Genomic DNA, 19,786 nt, shown 5'->3' on the forward strand with positions numbered 1-19,786 from the left:
TTTTATAATATTATTTTAATTAGTTTACATCTTGGCTTTTAGTAAATGATTAAGATATTAAATTCCATTAATGAAACTATATAATAATCATTGTTAACAATAGACACAACGTGAATGTAAGTTAGATCCATCTATCAAAAAAAAGTTCCACTACTCACTTTATATTTTTACAAGTTCCACTACTCGCAGTAATTTTTTTTGTACGAGTTCCACGAGTCGCTGTAAATTTTTTTTGCAAGTTCCACTACTCGCTGTACATATTTTTTGCAAGTTCCACGACTCCGTGTACATATCTTTGCAAGTTCCACTACTCACTGTACATTTTTTATGCAAGTTCTACTACTTGCTGTAAATTTTTTATGCAAGTTCTACTACTCGCTGTAAATTTTTTATGCAAGTTCCACTACTTGCTGCATACTACATATATATATATATATATATATATATATATATATATATATAATATATATATATATATATATATATAAATTAGTAAAAAACACTTATCTAACTTTTTCTTCAACTTGAAGTTTCACCATTGCTGGATCATCAGGAGGAGTTCCTGAGAACTCTTCCTGATGATCCAGCAATGGTGAAGCTTCTAGTTGAAGAAAAATTTAGACAAGTATTTTTTACTAATTTATTATTGCTCTGTTCTTTAAGAACATTGAGCACTCTATTTTTAAAATACACTAACATAATTTACATATATATATATATATATATATATATATATATATATATATATATATATATATATATATATATATATATATATATATATATATATATATATATATATATATATATATATATATATATATAGTCGAAAAATAGTAAAATCATGTAGTAAGATAATAAAATGCATGTCCAATTATCAAAAAATAATGGCAACATATTCACATTAGGAAAACATCAACTCAATGAAAACATCAACTACAATGTCAGCAACCAGCTGGAACTTTTTCATATAATAATCAACAGTTTCAGAATCATTTTCTTTTCTAGTCCAGTAAGAAATAGTAATAGCCTTTCTATGTTTTTTTTTAAGTTTTAGTATTCTGCTATTGTGCAAGACTGTCATTGCTCTATCGGAATCATATCATTCATAATTATTATTGATATAGTATGTATTAAATATATATATATATATATTATAGTATATATTTAATATATACTATAATATAGTATATATTAAGTATATAATATAGTATAAATATAATATACTATAAATAGTATATGAAATTTAATATACTATAAATATATTATATATGTCTATATATTTTTAGACAAATATTAGTATATTACTAATATATGATATATTCTAAATACGTAAAAAAGCAATATATTATATTATTATATGATATAAAGCTTTTTAAAAATGTAATAGTATGATTGGACTGAGCAAAAAACATGTATTATTGATTTAATATATGACATTGATACTTTATAAATGTAATATTAGTACTTATATTACAAAATCACTTTATAGAAAAATCACATAAATTTTTTAATAATTATTGTTATTGGCTTTTAAAAAGGAATATTCAATATCCTTCAGTACCCCCCCCCCCCTTCTCCCCCAAACAGAAGACGGAAAAACAAAATTTAGGTACCAAAAGTGAGGGTAAAAATAGGGTATCTGCTAGTTGAAATAAATTCTTGAAATTTGGCATGTGCATAGAAAACGTATAAACTTAAAAAAAAGAATAGGATAGAAAAAAAAAAGATAATATCTTCAACATTTACTAAGCACAAGAAGTACAACATACTTTTTGATATCAATAAATAACACTTTAACTTTCGTCAATATAATAAAAAAATACTCATTAAAAAAGTTCAACCATTCTACTTTTAAAAAAACTTCTAAGTTAATATAAAATTCTAAAAAAATATGCTACAAAACATCATCCTACCATACTGCCATAAACGCCAAGTTTTAAAAACGTGGAACAGTTTTTTAGCACAAAAATCGGTTCCGTAAAACGCGAGATGTAACATACCTATAAATATGTACCAAAATGACTATCACTTTGTGTTGCGTGTCTGTGGTACATAATAAATGTCATATGATATCTATGTGAATACCAACATTGACATTCACAAGTAGATACGCAAATGCCCTGGTCAGAGTTGACCAAGAAAAGAACAAACTAAGTCTAAGACAAACCATCCCATCACAAAATACTGGTGTTTTACAAATTTTGAGCACGTGCATCTTTAGCAAAGTAGTGTCCACAGGGTGTCAACCATTGGTCAGGCGCCAGACCTTCGAAACTCCCTGATGACAATAAATGGTCCTGATGAGAATGTCATCTTGACACTACATGGGTAATTGGATAATAAAACACCTATATTTTAATCATATACCACTCTATACACTGATGCTAAGATTTATACTAATTCGTTCTAAGATTTATACTAATATTTCTAGAATTTATATTTGCTGATTTATACCTATAGAGTTATACTTAACCCAAATTGGGTCATTAAAACATTACTCTAACACCTATTTAACACAATAAATATGTGAAATAGCCAGTGTAATGTATATAATACATATAAATAATTTATGGATGTCTTGGAATATATATGTATGTCCATGGGGTATATGTGTGTGCATAAACATGCGTGAGCACATATATAATCATGTGTTTGTATGAATATATACGTAACTATCTTTTATCAGTGGATGTTTGTGCATATGTATGTATTTATGTATATATTTGTCGACAGATACATACCTATTTTTATGTGTATGTTTGTATGTTTGTGGGTGTATATATATGTAAAAGGGTATGTATATATATATATATATATATATATATATATATATATATATATATATATATATATATATATATATACATTTAGTGGGTGTATGTGTATAATCAAAATGCATAACCACTGCCCAGTACTACCTAGTTTCACATTAGGTGTCCAGTACTACATAACGTGCTTGTGCATATCAGGCTATACATAATATGTCTAATGCTACTATAAATATACATGATATTTAATACATAATTACTGTCAAATACACTTAAGGTACTACATCTAATATTGTTTTTATAGTCACTGCATCTTTTTACTATATATATTTATCATACCTATAACTCAAGCCACACCACACTAACTATATATAAAACGAATCATTCCACTCTAAATATTCTACTAGAGCTCTGTTACATACACCATCTGATAACTACTTAAAAAACGAATAATTCTACTCCAACTCTGTGACATACACCCATACACATCCCTCTATAAAAAATAAGTAATAACACTTAAATTATATCTAAATGTACACACATGTTATTGTTAAGGTATCATTCTCACACTGTTAAAATACTATAATAATGCTAATAAAGAGTTTTTAAGCTAATGAGGAATAAAAAAACACAAATTCGCATTATTACTAGATACCAAATAACTTAATTTTGATAACCAGCTTCAAACCACTAATATTGTTTTGATACTAAAAACTCATACTAAAAACACAAGTCACCATAAATATAAGTAGTTACTATCTCAACCATACTATACATACAGTTTGTTTAACTGACAAGAGGCTACCTGCTTCCTTCTGTATAAAATGAATAATTCTTCTCCACTTCAGATACTCCTATTAACATTACAGTCACATGACATTTTCACAGTTACTCTTATAACTTATACATAATTCCATATAATCTTAGAATATTAGTTGTAATATATATATATATATATATATATATATATATATATATATATATATATATATATATATATATATATATATATATATATATATATATATATATATAGATTACTAGTTGTATAATAGATATATAAGAGTTTGTGTTACTATATAAGTGTAATTCTGTTTAAATTCTCCAAATTATCTAGTTGCAATAGACTGTTATTTTAAAATACATGTTATTGGACTTCCAGTATTCATGTCTAACTTACGTTACAGCAGTTTTAATGACTTTCAACCAATTTTATACTTACAACTCCTACCATCAAAACATTTTATTACAGTAGAGACACACAAGTACACAGCATTGACTGTACATTACATACGCATCTACAAGACTCAAAACAGTTCACAACTCTTACTGACCCTCGTGATACTGCAACAAAATACTGCACTTATCGACACTCATGTCAACAAAGTGACTTACAATTGTATGCAAGTTGTACTGAGCCCCACGAAGTGTCCTCTGGTCCCAGTGTCAATTCAGAAGTCTGTGGCAATTGTCCTGACAGGATACTCTGAGAATAGTCCTTTTGGGATAACACAATGGGATACCTTGACGAGATACCCTGGTGTATACCCAGAGTGGAACTTCTTTTGGGATGCCTGTCTCGGGCGAAAGTTGGAGTTCTTCTTCTGTTCATACTGTACCATAAGGCACGAATCCATATTGAACTCGAGACGTCCATGACACACGTAAATCGATAATGTATGTTTACCACCCTAATAATACAGACCACATGATAACTACTTATAAAACGAATAATTCTGCTCCATCACTGATACTGTCTACACATCACACTTGACACTAACGACAATTTAGTAAAACAACAGTATATGACTCTGATCTCGAATATTGTTTATTTTTATTGCTTATTTTTACAACATATTTATCATTTTTTTAGTAATTTTCTACTTTGAGGCTCTTTGTTTTCCACTGGACATCTGTCCTTTTGTACTCTTATCTCACTCTGCTCAACTCTTTTTAACTTATTATTCATCCCTAAGGCGTTCACTGCTCGGTGCAGCTTCACTAAAATGCTTTGCATTTACAACAAAAATTTGCATCCCACACCTCTCCCTCCCCCACGTAAGTTTGCCTCAGACCTTAGCATCTTTAACTTAATATACATATATAATATATATATACATTATATATATATATATATATATATATATATATATATATATATATATATATATATGTATATATATATAATAACAATAATAATAATTAATGTAGAATAAATTTATACCTACAAAATATAACAGGTTAAACTTGTGAGGCCTCTGACGCCTCACAAGATTTGTGAGATAAAAAACCTTCAATGCTCTTATAACTCCCTGGCCCTGTGGTTAAGGTTGTGTTGGGTGGTAAAATATTACTTTAATTGCAATGAGGTTGTCAATATTAGGATGAACTGTGCAGTTATCGATGATTAGAGCAACTTTCCTACCTACCACATTGAACTTCGCAACAAGACTTCTTACATAAAGATTTTAGAGTCCATTAAGGATTTATTTTGGGACTTTACTGACAAGGTAGGCTTTTGACACATTTGAAACATTGTGGCTTTTCTTCCTCTCACGTTTTCAACATAGGCAGCTTTTTGCCAGTCCCATTTCCTGTTGCTAGACTAGTTCAACGAAGTTTGTAAAATTTTTCATCTGCACATTATTCACCTTTTAGGTAAAAGATTTTGTCGGAAGCTGTTGATAAAATAAATCAAACTGGTTAGCGCTGTAAATATTCTTTAATTCATACCTTGAGAAGATTGTGGGCAAATGGATCTGCTCTTAAATTTCAGTTATTTCCTTTGTTCACAACCTTTCCTAGCCAGTTCAAAAGAAAATATTATGTCTATTTTTCCACCCATCAAGCCGCCCTTCTGAAGCCTTGAAATCCGTTATCTTGAGTTCTTTTGCAAAATCTAAAGCTTTCTTTCCAATGACGTGTCCACCAATTAGTATCTTTTGTTTGCATGCGTTCATAAATAATTTATATACAGCTTTATCAACGTAATCATGCATTCCAAAATTTTGTTTTTGTCTCTTTGCTCCAAATTGACTTGATTAATGATGATTTTGAAAGGAGCAATGCAAGTGTATCTTAAGTCGAAGAAAAACTTCGAATAACTGACAGGGTGTTTGTCAAGAGGAGCAAAAATTACTTTGAATAAACGAAATTTCAAATAACTTCAGGTTCGAATAACTGATAGATATTTACGTGACTTTATAAGAAAAAATCAGGGGAATGAAAATTGTTTCGAATAGCAGGAAATTTGAATAAGTGCCATTTGAACAACCGGAAGTTTACGGCATACCGTAAAAAATCTCATTCTTAAGCGTTAATAAATAATGGCTTTGTATCGATATTAGATATCTTAGTATTATGTTTACATTAATCTCTAAAATAGCAGTGTGTTTATACCTTTGTATTAAAGGTTTAAACATACTGCCTTCTCGGCAACCAGCAAATATTATAATGATTAGTTGGAATGCTATAACAAAAGCATTTATTTATAATTCTATTACAATGTTAAAACTTTTTATTATCTTTATCGTTTCATTATCTTTAAAGTTTTTTTATTATTTTAGTATTTTGCAATAACTTACTATAATTAGTTTGTAATTTAACAATAATTTGGTATTTAATTTTTTCTAATAGCAATTTATTTGCCGTTAAGACATACGTACGATGTACGTATCCTTAAACTTAAACAGTTTACTTTTTTTTGTAATTTTATAGGTAATTGATAATCTTTATTTTAAATTAAGTGATAATATTTATTACTTACCTAATTTTTACTTAATTAGTTTAGGACATTACCTTATTTTATTTTTCAGTTAATTAAAGCTAATGGCTTACTTCTACCAATTGCCGAGTTCACTCCTACCAGTGTTGAAGTGAATCAGTAAGTACACGTATATTATTGTTTTATATTTTTATTACAGTTAACAAAAGTCTGGAAATACTTTGATATTTCTTTTACTACTATTAGTAACAGAAAACAATTAGAAACAAATACATAACATAAATACAAATACATAAATACATATAAGCTGCCTTGAGCCCTTTATTGTCTAATTTTTGTTTTTCTGATATAATTGTTAAAAAAAGCGACTCATTCCTACCCGTATTCTCCTACTAATAATTTTTTGTTTTAAGAAATCGAAAAAAAAAAAATCAAAAAAGGAAATGAAATCTCAAATACATAGAGAAAATAATATAAACTGAGGACTTTTTTTGTTTTTTTCTTAACATATTTTGTTATTAAAGAAAGTATTTATATTAAAAAAATGTATGTATATATATGTATATGTGTGCATGTATATATGTTTGGCTATATATATATGTATGTATATATATGTATTAGGGCTTGCACAATTTACGCGTTAAAGCGCTAATAATTTAACGCACGTTAAAAAAATTAACGCAGATCAAATTTTAACTCATAAATTTTTTTGACAGTTAGATTAGATTTAATTATAAATTTTTTTGGTGATGCTAATTTTGATTAGCATCAAAAAATAATTTTTGAATAATAATGAAATTTCTATACCACTTTCTTATTTCTAATCAATGTTTACTCACATAATGACGCCATTTTGTTTTATTTGTCTCAAATTTGTCTCTCTAACCTTAAACTTTTTGTTTTCGAAATTGCTTTGATTGCGTTGTTATTTTTTCAATTAATATCCTCAACGGAGCCTTTATTTTTAAAGACGAGTCAAAAAAATTGGTTATCTGTAAATATTGTTCCAAGGAATTTTCATATCACCGAAGTCTAACAACGCTTCAATATCATTTGAACAGTAAACACGTGTTCTTCGAAACCACTATTAAAAACTAAAGCAAGATCTGGAGTTCGTCAAAACAACTTACAATTGGCGACAGTATTAAAACACAAAATGGTGTAAATAAACAAATATCTGCAGATAAATCAAAGGAAATTACGGAAGCCATTGTTTGCTGGGTTGCCAGTAGCTGTCGACCACTCAATATTGTTACAGATTCAGGTTTGACAGAAGAAGATGAGAAGAAAAAGAAAATAGAACTCGCAAACATGGCTACTAGTATAGCAATTACCTGTGATCATTGATCTTCAATAGGTAATGTCAGTTATCTTGGTTTAACATGCCATTTAATCAATAACAACTGGATGTTGAACTCATTTGCCTTATGTGTTCATCAAACATTAGACCGATACACCAGTTACAATGTTTCAACCCACATCGGAAATATTGCCGATGAATGGGGATTGTTTGAAAGAGACTGCACTTGACAAAACACTAGCTAAATGTCACAGAATTGTTAGACATTTTAAACATAGTCCAGCAAATATAAGACTTATATGAAAATAAGCTTGATCTCGACCTGCCACAAGAAAGTCTTATTCAGCATGTTGTTACAAGGTGAAATTGCATGTATCATATGCGGAGACGTATTTTGAAATATAGCAAAACCATCACAGTAACACTTGATGAGCGAAACCATCACTTGCAGACTTTGACAGAAAGAGAGTGGGAAAAAATGGAAAAAATTGCTGATGTTTTGCAACCATGCAAAGTGGCTTCAGAATTGTTATGTATTAAATACGTATCTAGTTTGGTGGTTTTACCAATTATATGCCACTTATCACTTGAAATGGTTATTCAAGTTGACGATCCTCGTTAAATCGCGCTATTTAAAGAAAAATTTGTAAATGAAATGGAGCGCAGATTTTATGATTTTTCGAATGATGGTTGGTTGCAAATCTCGCCAGCATGAAATTCAAGATTTAAAAATTCATCGTTTATAGCTTCAAATGAAAGATCAAATGTCTAGCAGAGATTATCAAAGCTTCTTGAATCTGTTCCAGAGCTCAGACCAGTATCAATAGAACAAGAACCAAAAGAGGTGAGCATTTTGTAGTAATAAATTTGATATTGTTTTTTTATTGAATTATTCTTATGACATATTAATGGATTCAAAATTGCATTTATTAAAATAATCTTTTTTTATAGATTAAATTCTATGAGTAATATTATATTAATTGAAATTGCTAGATATAAGTCTATATGCTTTATTAATGGCATATAGATATAGTCTATATGCTTTATTAATCGCAGTTCCAGCGACTACTTTGCGTTCCGTGCGAAAGATTGTTTTCAACCGCTGGATTCATTGCAGACAAGCACAGACCATGATTGCTGCCAGATTCACTGAACATGTTATTATATTCAAAAGACTGGCTTTATGAAAATTTTTATTTCAAAATTTTCAAATACTTTATTTTTATTGGTTGTATTAGAAACAGTAGAAACTATATTTAGAACTTTTTCATGTTTTATCATTTGCATGTATATAGATCAAATGATTTAAAAAACTTTTCCTGTTTGTTTCTTTTACTAATTTAAATTATAGTGTTCAATTAATTATGATCAAAAAATTTAATCATGCTATTAATTGCGATTAAAAATTTTAATCGCATGCAAGCCCTAATATGTATACATACATACATACATTCATACATACATACATACATACATACATATATATATATATATATATATATACACGGCCAGCTCAAGGGTATATAACGCCTGTGGTCATTTTTCAATTAGCGACGCCTCCTGCCCCCCCCCCTCCCTCCCTCCTCCCTCCTCCTCCTTCATATAAAAAAAATAAATTGTATTATGGACATTCGTGGTGAACTTTCAATATTTATTTACAATTTAACCTTTCTTGCTTTTACAATACCAAATGATTTAATCATAAGTCCAAATCTTTTGCAATTGCTTGTTCTATTGATAACATTACCAGACCATCCATTTTTTTCTGTGTAATTGTTGAGCGAATATACGTTTTGATTAACTTCATCTTGGAAAAGCTTCTCTCTGCTGTTTCAACAGATACAGATAGAGTTAAAACTATTCTGAAAGAGACAAATAAAATTCCCAAAGCTGCATTCAAATTGTTGGAACAAATAAAGTCTAAAATATTTCTTGGAGAGTAGTTTGCCTTATAATGATTTCGCAAATATTTCATCTCTTCAGTTCCAGTTCCAGTCAGTTCCAGATCAGAGTCAGTGCCAGTTCCAGATCAAGTCAGTTCCAGAAACATCTTTTAACTCATTGCAAGATAATAACTTTTTAAAATCTCTGCATCTTTTTAGTAAATCATCTTCAGTAATGTTCTTGGCATTTAAACTGTAAAGAAAGTTGACACAAAACGTAGAATTATTGTCATCTGTTCAGAATGGGAAATATCTGGAGTACAGTCAACAATAATTGAATTAATTAGTATTTGCTTGCCTTCAAATCAACTACTGACTGCTTTAGATAATTTTTGAATAATTTCATTTTGAATATTTTTACCCTAGTAATGACTGTAAATTTTTTTTTCTTTTTATTCTCCTGATATGCTCTTTCATCACAGGATCAAACTTGGCAAGCAGTTCCACTATTTTCAAAAAGCAACCATTATTGTCATCATAAAGTTTAACTGAAGTCCCTAGCAAAGCTACATTTTAAGACCCATGAAATTTTATAATGGAAAAAAGTCGCTCTAAGACATGCCGCCAGTGTTTGTAGTTTCGTCCATTTGTCTCTGCTGAATTTCATTAATTGTAGATGATCCTTTGAACCTTTTAATAAGATCATGCCAAATCATATAACAATTTAAATGGTCTGAACTTGTCTCGTGAGCATTCAATCTGTTATTTAAGCTTTTACATTTTGATACGCCTTCACCAGAAACCTCAGTAATCTTTTTAGAAAAGAGCTTGCAACAGAAGCAAAAGGCAGCGTCTTTTGTTTCAGAATAAACTAGCCACTCACGTTTATACTTTTCCTCATTTGATAGCTTCCAAAAATAATGACTTATATCAAATCTTTGTTTTCTTCCTTCTTGACTAGTGAAAGGAAAGTCAAAATCTATTATTTGAATTGGACCAATTTTGAACAGTAGATCTGTCAATGACACAGTATTTTTAGGCCAGCTTTCAACATCCAAGTAATTATCGGAGATTTCTGGTTTAACTGCGCATGTTGTAGACTCAATGACGGCGTCCATTTGGTTGCTTGCTTCAGAATGATTACAATTGAGATCATTTTGGCTAGTTGATGACTCACATTGTAACCAAATTTTTAAATATTACTCAAATTTTTACTGATATTCCAGTCAAATTTAATATATGATGAATTATTAAATGTTTGATTTTCTTACCTGAATGTTTTGAACACTTTTGGAATTAATAGATGGTACTGACACAACTTCTGAGCAAGTTTTTAAATACTTCTCCAAACTTCTCTTATACTTTGACAGGGAAAAATCCTTTTCTTGTTTTCTCTTTAGGTTTTGAGCTCCTGATAATTTTTTCTTTCCATACATGATGGTTGTTTTTATATCCTCTTTTGAAACAGTTTTTTGTTCACTTAAATTTATAAAGAGTAAAAAATGCATTGAATTGAGTTAGCTTCATGAGCAAAAACTTGTTCAAGGTGGATTATACCAGTAGTACTGTATAAACTGGTTTTTTAGAGTTCCCACAATTATGGAAAATTTTCTTTAAAAAATTTTTTTATTAAATTGAAATCTTAATATAAAAACTATTTTATTTTTAATTTATGTTTATTTTTAATTTTTTTTGTTTTTAAATTTTCTATTTTTTTGGCGCCCCTTTGAAGCGGCCCCTGTGGCCAAGTGGTGCATGACGACGCTGTTGAGCCGGCCCTATCTATATATATATATATAAAAATTATGTTAGTGTATTTTACAAACAGAGTGCTCAATGTTCTAAAAGAACAGAGCAATAATAAATTAGGAAATAAAATCATGAAAAGAATTCTTTAGAACTAAGATAAATTTGGACTGGTCATTTGTTTTTATAATTTTTTAAAACGGAACTTATTTTTATGTCTGCATTTAGAAATTCATTCTGATTTTTTATTCAGTAAATTTTCTTGATCTAAATTAGTAATAATTTCAAATTTTTTCATTTTACATTTTTTAGAAATGTTATTATAGGCAGGCGCACTTTTTAGGATAGGCCAGTTTAATTTAAAAGTAATATTTTTTTCTTTTAGTTGCCAAATATATTTAGACAGCATAGTCTTTTTTGAGTATTTTTTATGTTTAAAAGATTGTTTGTGAATGGCATAACGTTTTTTCCATTTGCCCTCGGTTAAGCCAATATAATGTTTATCAGGGTTGTTTTGCGAGGAAACAATGCATTTGTAAATAATATTTTTTGATAAGCATTTGCCATTCATAGGGCAGTCAAGTTTTTGCTTGCAGTTACAATTTTCAGTATTTTTTTTCTTTGAGAAATTTTATTAATCAATGCAAAATTATGGTCTTTTATAATTCTTTCAATATTTTTTGTACAGCTATAGCTTACTTTAATAGTATTTCTGTTGAAAATTTTGTGCAATTTATTAGAGGGAGGGAAATGTTTGTCAATTAATTTTAAAAACGCTTTTCCAATGATCGTTAAAACATTTTTACTGTATGGAGGGTTGAACCAAATTATATTTCTATTTCTATTTGGCTTTTTTGCAATTTTTGTTTCAAATTTTAGCTCGAAATTTTTAAATCCGCTTTTTTTAAGAGCATCTTCAAACACGCGTTTGGAAGAGTTTCGATTAAATCTATTGTTAATTGAAATGAGAATTTGTTTTTAGATTAGAGGGGGGTGATTTGAATTTATATTACTATACGATAATTCATCATTAGGTTTTTTATAAGGCCTATATAAATTTTCCAAGAGGTTAAATGTGACATTAAGAAAATTCACGATTTTTAAATTAATGTTTATCTCAAGTTGTAAGCCAATGTTTTTGAAAATTTCTATAATATTTTTTCTGACTTTGTCAAGTTGAGGCCCTGATTTTTTTTGCATTATTATTAAGCCATCATGCGGTACAAGCCTAATTGGTTAAAATGAACTATTTTAGCTGGGGAATTTAAAATATATAAGCCTACAAATTCGCAAATTTCTGCTCCGTCGTAACTTCCCATTGTTACATCAAAGCATTCGTGTGTGGTTTTTTTCTTCCACGTCTCACATTAAAATAGAGTAAAGTTTTTTTGCAATGTTTAATTAGACGAATAGTGTCGTCTATAATTTCAGTGTGGGTTTTTCCAAATTCTATTGTTTTATCTAAAATATCTGCTGTAAATGACCAGTCCAAATTTATCCTAATTCTAAAGAATTCTTTTCATGATTTTTTAATTATCTAACTTAGTTGATGCAACTTCCTGGTTGCAAAATACTACATTTATTACATAATAATTATAACAATTCCCAACTTCCTGTGAAATAATTTTTCTATGATTTGAAAACTTTTTTATGTTTAGACGTTCTTCCTGATGAACCTACTGATAGTGAAACACAGTGTTGAAGTAATCAAAAATTAGATAAGTGTATTTACTAATTTATATATATATATATATATATATTTATATATATATATATATACACACACACACACACACACATATATATTGCGGTTTCTTGATGACAAGACCTCCGGTCTTCTGCAAGTTTACCGCGTTCTTTATAATATAATATTCAATACTCCACAGTATTATTTTATATTTTTTTTGTATAACACAATATCGTAGATTTTTATCATTTTATTATACTCTATTAATGATTTTTATTATATATTACGAAGTTGTAATAATTAAAGAACAAAAAATTACAAGAAAAAAAAATTGAAATGAAATCAGTATACAAAGAAAGCAGAGAAATATTGTAGCAGCCACAATTAAAACCGAAAACAAAACTTAAGGACTCCAACAAATTGCAATTTTAAAGTTGGCTTTTTTTCCTATTTTTAAACTTAAGAATTATTAAATACATATTCAAGCTAACCAATCCCACCAATTCTTTTATAATAAATCCTTGCATACTGGAGTTTGTATAAGAATTATTTATCTTATGTTCAGTCTGCAACTTTGAAAAAACTTTTTAAGTTAGAATTTTATTAACCTCAGCTAAATAAAACCGCAAAAAACTTATATCCTTAAACAAAATCTTTTTTTTTTTAAAATTTAATATGAAAGTGCGAGTGATAGTCTACTCTTATACGAGTGGTAGTTTTTAACAACTTTTTCTAAAAACTGTTTGTTTTTAAAAATATATTTTTTTCAATGTTTAATTATAATTATGAATTTACGTGTAATAAAAAAAAATTTTAATTTAAGAATTTTTTTAAAAAATTATTAAATTTGAGAATTTTTTTTACATGGTTTTTTATTAAAAAGCGTAAATAGTCTCATTAGAACTTTACTTTTCTTTACAATAATAATTTACGTGAGTTGAAGTGAGAATTTACGTGAGGAACTTTAAAAAAAACTAACCATGAGCGAGATCTCGTCTCGTTCTCGTTTCTCGTGAGAAATGGGACTTCTCGTGAGAAACGAAAAATAGAAAATTCTCGCGAGAAGTAGAACGAGACTTAAATGTTATATTGTTTTCCAAATTAAAAATTATTATAATTTACAAAATGCTTAATAATTTGTTTTTTTAAATAATTAATATTTTTACTCCGCGATTTTAATTAGATTTTTAATTAGATTTTGAATATTTTTAATTAGATTTTAAATACAAAAACTTTTTGTATAAAATGGTGCACTTTCGACTTAATTTCATTAGTTTACCAGTGGAATTCAACTTGACACATATTGTTCATATTGAAAAGAAATATTCTTGCCTCATTTCAACGATCAAAAATGTCACTAAGAAAAAACAAGTGGCGGTGCTGAATGCAAGGCGTGCAAAAAGTCTTTGAAAACAAAAGATGGAAACACAAGCAGACTTCGTCATCACCTCAAAAAAAAACACAGCCAAGATTAAGTTGAGTATTCTGAAAAAACTGACGACTCTCTTCTTCCTCCTCCTAAGAAAAAACAACGAACCATGGTTGAAATGCTTGAAACAAAGTCCAAATATGACAAAGACAATTCCATTCAGAAACAGTTTGACTCTGCAATGCTGGATTACTTTTGCACTGATCTGGCATCCTTTTCAGCAGTCGAAGGAAGAGGTTTCAAAAAATTGTTTGACATTGCAAACCCTAAACTGAGCCTTCATCACAGAACAACATATTCAAGAAAGCTTTCAATTCGGTCAAGAGAAGTTCAAGCTGGAATGAAGAGCATAATAACGGAGATTACGCCAAATCTAAAAAGTGCTGCATTTACTTATACACCCAGAAAAAGTAGAACAAATCATCTTAATCAGAGAAAACATTGTCTTGTTGGAAAAGTTTGGCAAAAAAATTCTGAATTAATATTTGAAAAAGTTGTTTACATTTGACAAATGTCATTTGTGTCTATTTGTCAAAACCATGTTTACATTTTTTTTTTTTTTACTTGGATTTTAATAAATTTGTTTTCAAAAATTGTTAAATTTCTCGTCTCGTCTCGTTCTCAGTCTTACGAGAAGTACTAACTTCTCGTCTCGATCTCGTTTTGGTTTGAAAAAACCAAGTCTCGCTCATGGTTAAAAAAAACGTTATTTTGAATTTCAATATTTTTTTATAGAATTATTTAAAAACATTAACTTTTTATTTTTATGTGTTGAGAGGACCGGGGCTAATTCCCAAAATTTAATATAATTTTAAGCTGATTACAAATAGTTGGTCTAATTTGCCAAAGCAGTAGTTTTTTTTTTTTTACTTGGTAAAATAATTCCCTAAAGTATTTTTAATTTTAATTTTTTTGTAAAAAATAAATATTCTCAATTTTATTATTACGAGTCAAAAAAAAAAATAATTTTATAACAATTTATTTTCTTTCCATAATATGAGCCAACTAACCCCGTGAAAGTTTTGTCCACTTACCCAAAACTCAACAACCTATAGATAATGAAAAATGGCAACTATTCAAAAAAATAACTGAATGGAAATAGTAAAACAACTGTGATAGAAATCTTTTAGTAAAGTAAAAAGAAAGCAAAGTTCCAATAGTTAAGTTTTGTCCAAAAAACACATAAAATTCTGATACCTATCAAGGGCATGCCAGAAACCTTACAATACTAAAGTGAAAGATGAATTGGTCATTTAGAAAGGTTCTATTTAAACTTTGCCATTTTCTGATGAAAAGCTCTGAAGATAAATGCAATTCGTCAACTTACCCTTGCTGACAATTAGTCCCGCTGTTCCATAATAATAATTGATTAGTACATAATGTAGAATAGTAACATTTGCAATGATAAATTTACCTTTGATAAAGCAAAGATATCTTTTGTAAAATTTCCAGACCATACCATGACACCATATTCTACATATTTTGTTCTCATAGTCAAAAAAGTTCAAACTCCGTTTCTTGATCAGATTGTGTCAGTGGCATTCCTGTATTTACAGAGTAGAATTTCGTTGACAGAAGGATCTTTGTACTTAAAACTTACAAATAACTAACAAAGTAGGGGACCATTTCGTTCACAGAAGGCTCTTTGTACATAGAACTTTCAAACATAGTTTTAGTATGTATATAAAATTATATTTTGTTTCAAATATTTAATAACTCTGCAAAAATAAAGCTCGTTCTTTCAAACTTAATGTAAATAATCTTATTTTACATTAACTCATCGTAGAACAATCGCACAGTACCGTTGACGATTTAAACATTATTGTAGATATTTGTTTGCTGTCTGTAAAGTATAATTATATTTAATGATTGTTTTAAAGCTAACGATTGATTTGCGTTACTTGTAAATAATTGCATATGTATATGTAGACATATTTGTATCTATATATTAATACGGTAATGAATAGTGCGCATAGTTACGCCTAATGTTTCGCCTATTGTTTGTATTGTTATTTACGGTTCTGTATTCTGTAAAATACACTATTTCTTAGTTTTTAAGAAGTTTCTAGACTTTTGAATGCACGTTTATATATTCCATGCGGTCTTTCGAAAGCAAGCAAGCAAGCAAATTAGAGCTGATATATTATTATTTTCGAAAAGAATTGATGTTGTTCATTGCTTAAAATAGAAAATTCAAAATATCGTTTGTTTGTTGTTGGTTGTTTTTATTTTTCTAATTTTTATAGCCTGTTTTCATTTTTTAGAAGAAGTTTATAACTAAAATTTCTGTTTAAGTAAACTGTTTCAGTTTTGTCGTTAGTCTTTTTAGAACATTTTAAGCAAGTATTGTTTTATTTTCTGGAGCAATTAAGAGGAGCTGATGGCTTTTTTAGTAAGTTCAATTCATTTTCTTATTTATAGATTAAGATTATTTTTTGTAGAAAGAATAATGAGTATAAAGTTTTATTTATGTGTTTAATATGAAAGTTAAATAGAATAAGATTGTTGTTTGTGTTAGTGTAAGTTTATATACATAAGTTTGCGTTTATTTCAATCTATTTTATATTGCTCTATATCTATATGTATATTTTATATTCTTAGGAAAAATAATAAGGAATAGAAAAAAAAAAAATTCTTCTGGAATTTGTCAAAAGAATGTTGTGTTATGCTTCATTTTAAGGTATCTGAATATGTATTTATTTGAAATTTATAATTTTGTTCTTTAATGGTTTCATCTTTTTCATTACAATGTTGTAAATTGTAGTCTGCATTCTTTGTTACATTAAAAATATTAAATGCTAATAAATGTCGTTTTATAGCTGTTAAAGGTTTGCTTATATGTTTATCTTATGCTCAAAGTTAAAAAGTTTTTGATAAATATGTGTATGAGATAATATATGAAGTTTAATAAATACGTGTATGTAGTGATAAATATAGTTGTTTTATAAATGTGTTTTTATAATAGTATGAAATGTATTTTATCCAGGGATGCGAAGTCCCAAAAAGTCTCCAGCGTTTTGTATCTACTTTTTCCAAGTCTGTAGTGTCCAGAAGCTCTAAACATGTTTATTGACTTATTATCTGCTATAATAATTTCATGAGATTTGATGACTTGAAACTTATTGTTTATAAGCCAGGAGTCCTTGCCGCCATAATACCTAAGAATTCTGGGCTAATAAAACGATTGTTCCTCTAACCTAATAGTCTTAATTTTTTACCTATTAGTAGTCCGTAAACTTATTTATATTTTTAGTGCTCCTGTATTCCAAAAACTAGGACAAAGTAATCTTTTTGTGACTTTCAAATCCGGAGTCCTTTTTGGTACTCTGCATCCCTGATTTTATCTAATGTGTACATGATTGTTAAATGAGGTGTTTTTATATGTTATATAACATTTAAAAAAATTGTGTTTTATAGTTAGTATAACTATAACACACTATATATTTGAGATATAGATCTAGAGCAAGATTCATCAACCTTACCAGTCAAGTGGTGTTACTGCTTTAGGTATAAGTGTAGTCTAGCCAATATAACTATTCTGAAAATACATAACATCTTTATTATTTTTTGTGTAATGTTGTTACCTTTGACTTATCTTTATGTTAGTGTCTGTTGTTAAAAATGATTAATAGGTAGTTTCATTACTAGAACTCGCTGCTTTTGTTTCTTAATATAAATACATTAATATAATTTCATCAAGCAGAAGCATAAATTTGTGACTTTTATCTGAAATAGCACAGTGAATATTATTATTATTAGTGCGCATAGTTATACCTATTGTTCGATATTAGTTACAATTCTGTATTCTGTAAAATACACTATTTCTTAGTTTTTAAGTAGTTTCCAGACTTTTCTTAACAAATTGTTTTCTTAAAGAAGTCATGACCTTTAAGAAAACACTTGGTTATGAAAATGTTTAAGTTGACATTAGGTAGATAATGTTTAGTAGCTTAAATTGATAGGTAATAGAAAATCTTTTTAAAATTTTATTAATTAATTAGTTAATTGTAATCTTTTTTTAAATTGTACTTTTAAATGTGTTATAGATGTTAATATTGAAAATATAAGTTACTATAATTCTTATAGTTATTATATGTTTGTTTTTCTATATTTAATATACCATTAATCATTTTCATACATTTTTATTTAAGTTTAGTTTATAATTTATTAAGATTTAGATTATTAGAAAATTCATGTTTACAGAGTTGTTATTAATCATGATCGAGTTGTTGTACCAAGGAAATTGTAGAGGTTTATTTATAAAATGTACTATATGTTATAAAAAGAATTTTGGATTTCATATGTTTTCACTAATAAATAGTTCAATATATATATATATATATATATATATATATATATATATATATATATATATATATATATATATATATATATATATATATATGTATATATATATCCTTGGAGTTGCAGCAACGTCGTATTTTGTGTGTTGGGGGGGGGTAATAACTTGTTTTGTACATAACGCATTTATAAGTTTTATTATGCATTTTGTTCAATGTTTTCTCCCAACACATGAACTATGACGCTGTCCCCGACTCCAAGGATAAATGTATGTGTGTATGTATATATATATATATATATATATATATATATATATATATATATATATATATATATATATATATATATATATATATTATTAGAAACACTTAACTTTTTCTAATAAAAAAGGATATTTGTTTATTTTCTAAATTTTTTTATTACAAACAAAATAAATTTTAACTTTTTTTTATAAGTCTTTGCTAATATGGTTGCAGGTTTTTCTTAACTTTAATTAAATAAACTTAAGTAATACAGGTGTACTTCTTTTGATGATGGCAAATTAGTTTTATTTTGCATTTATTTGGTTTCTTTGTTTTATAATTTTTCGAATAAAATTTTTTTAGTTATTTATTAATTTTTTTTATTTTATTGTTAACTTTAGAGTAGTAAAACAAAGAAATAGTTAGTGTTGCTTTGATAAATATGTTAAATGATAATGATGACATTGAAATGGATGATAGGCTAGATGAAGTTATGTATTTACAAGACGATGTAATTGCTATAAGGCATGTTGAAAATAATCGTAGGCGAAATGAAAGAAATAGACTTAGGCAAGATGAAATTAATCATTTACAAAATGAAAGAAATAGGCTAAATCGAGTTGAAGTTAATCTTCGCCAAAATGTAAGAAGATCTGTTCGACAAGGACGAATGTATTCTATAGCAAGAAGTAATGCTATTCC

General features: G+C 27.9%; 1 long non-coding RNA gene across 1 annotated transcript; it reads left to right on the forward strand.

The window, feature by feature from the left end:
* The first annotated feature begins 6,526 nt into the window (after positions 1–6,526).
* On the forward strand, positions 6,527–18,792 carry LOC136082289 (uncharacterized). Its single transcript, XR_010639553.1, has 4 exons — positions 6,527–6,654; positions 13,083–16,932; positions 17,142–17,220; positions 18,713–18,792. It is a non-coding gene; the product is annotated as an uncharacterized LOC136082289 (long non-coding RNA).
* The last annotated feature ends 994 nt before the right edge of the window (positions 18,793–19,786 follow it).

This window comes from Hydra vulgaris, chromosome 07, assembly GCF_038396675.1.
Source record: "Hydra vulgaris chromosome 07, alternate assembly HydraT2T_AEP".
Classification (NCBI taxonomy): domain Eukaryota; kingdom Metazoa; phylum Cnidaria; class Hydrozoa; order Anthoathecata; family Hydridae; genus Hydra; species Hydra vulgaris.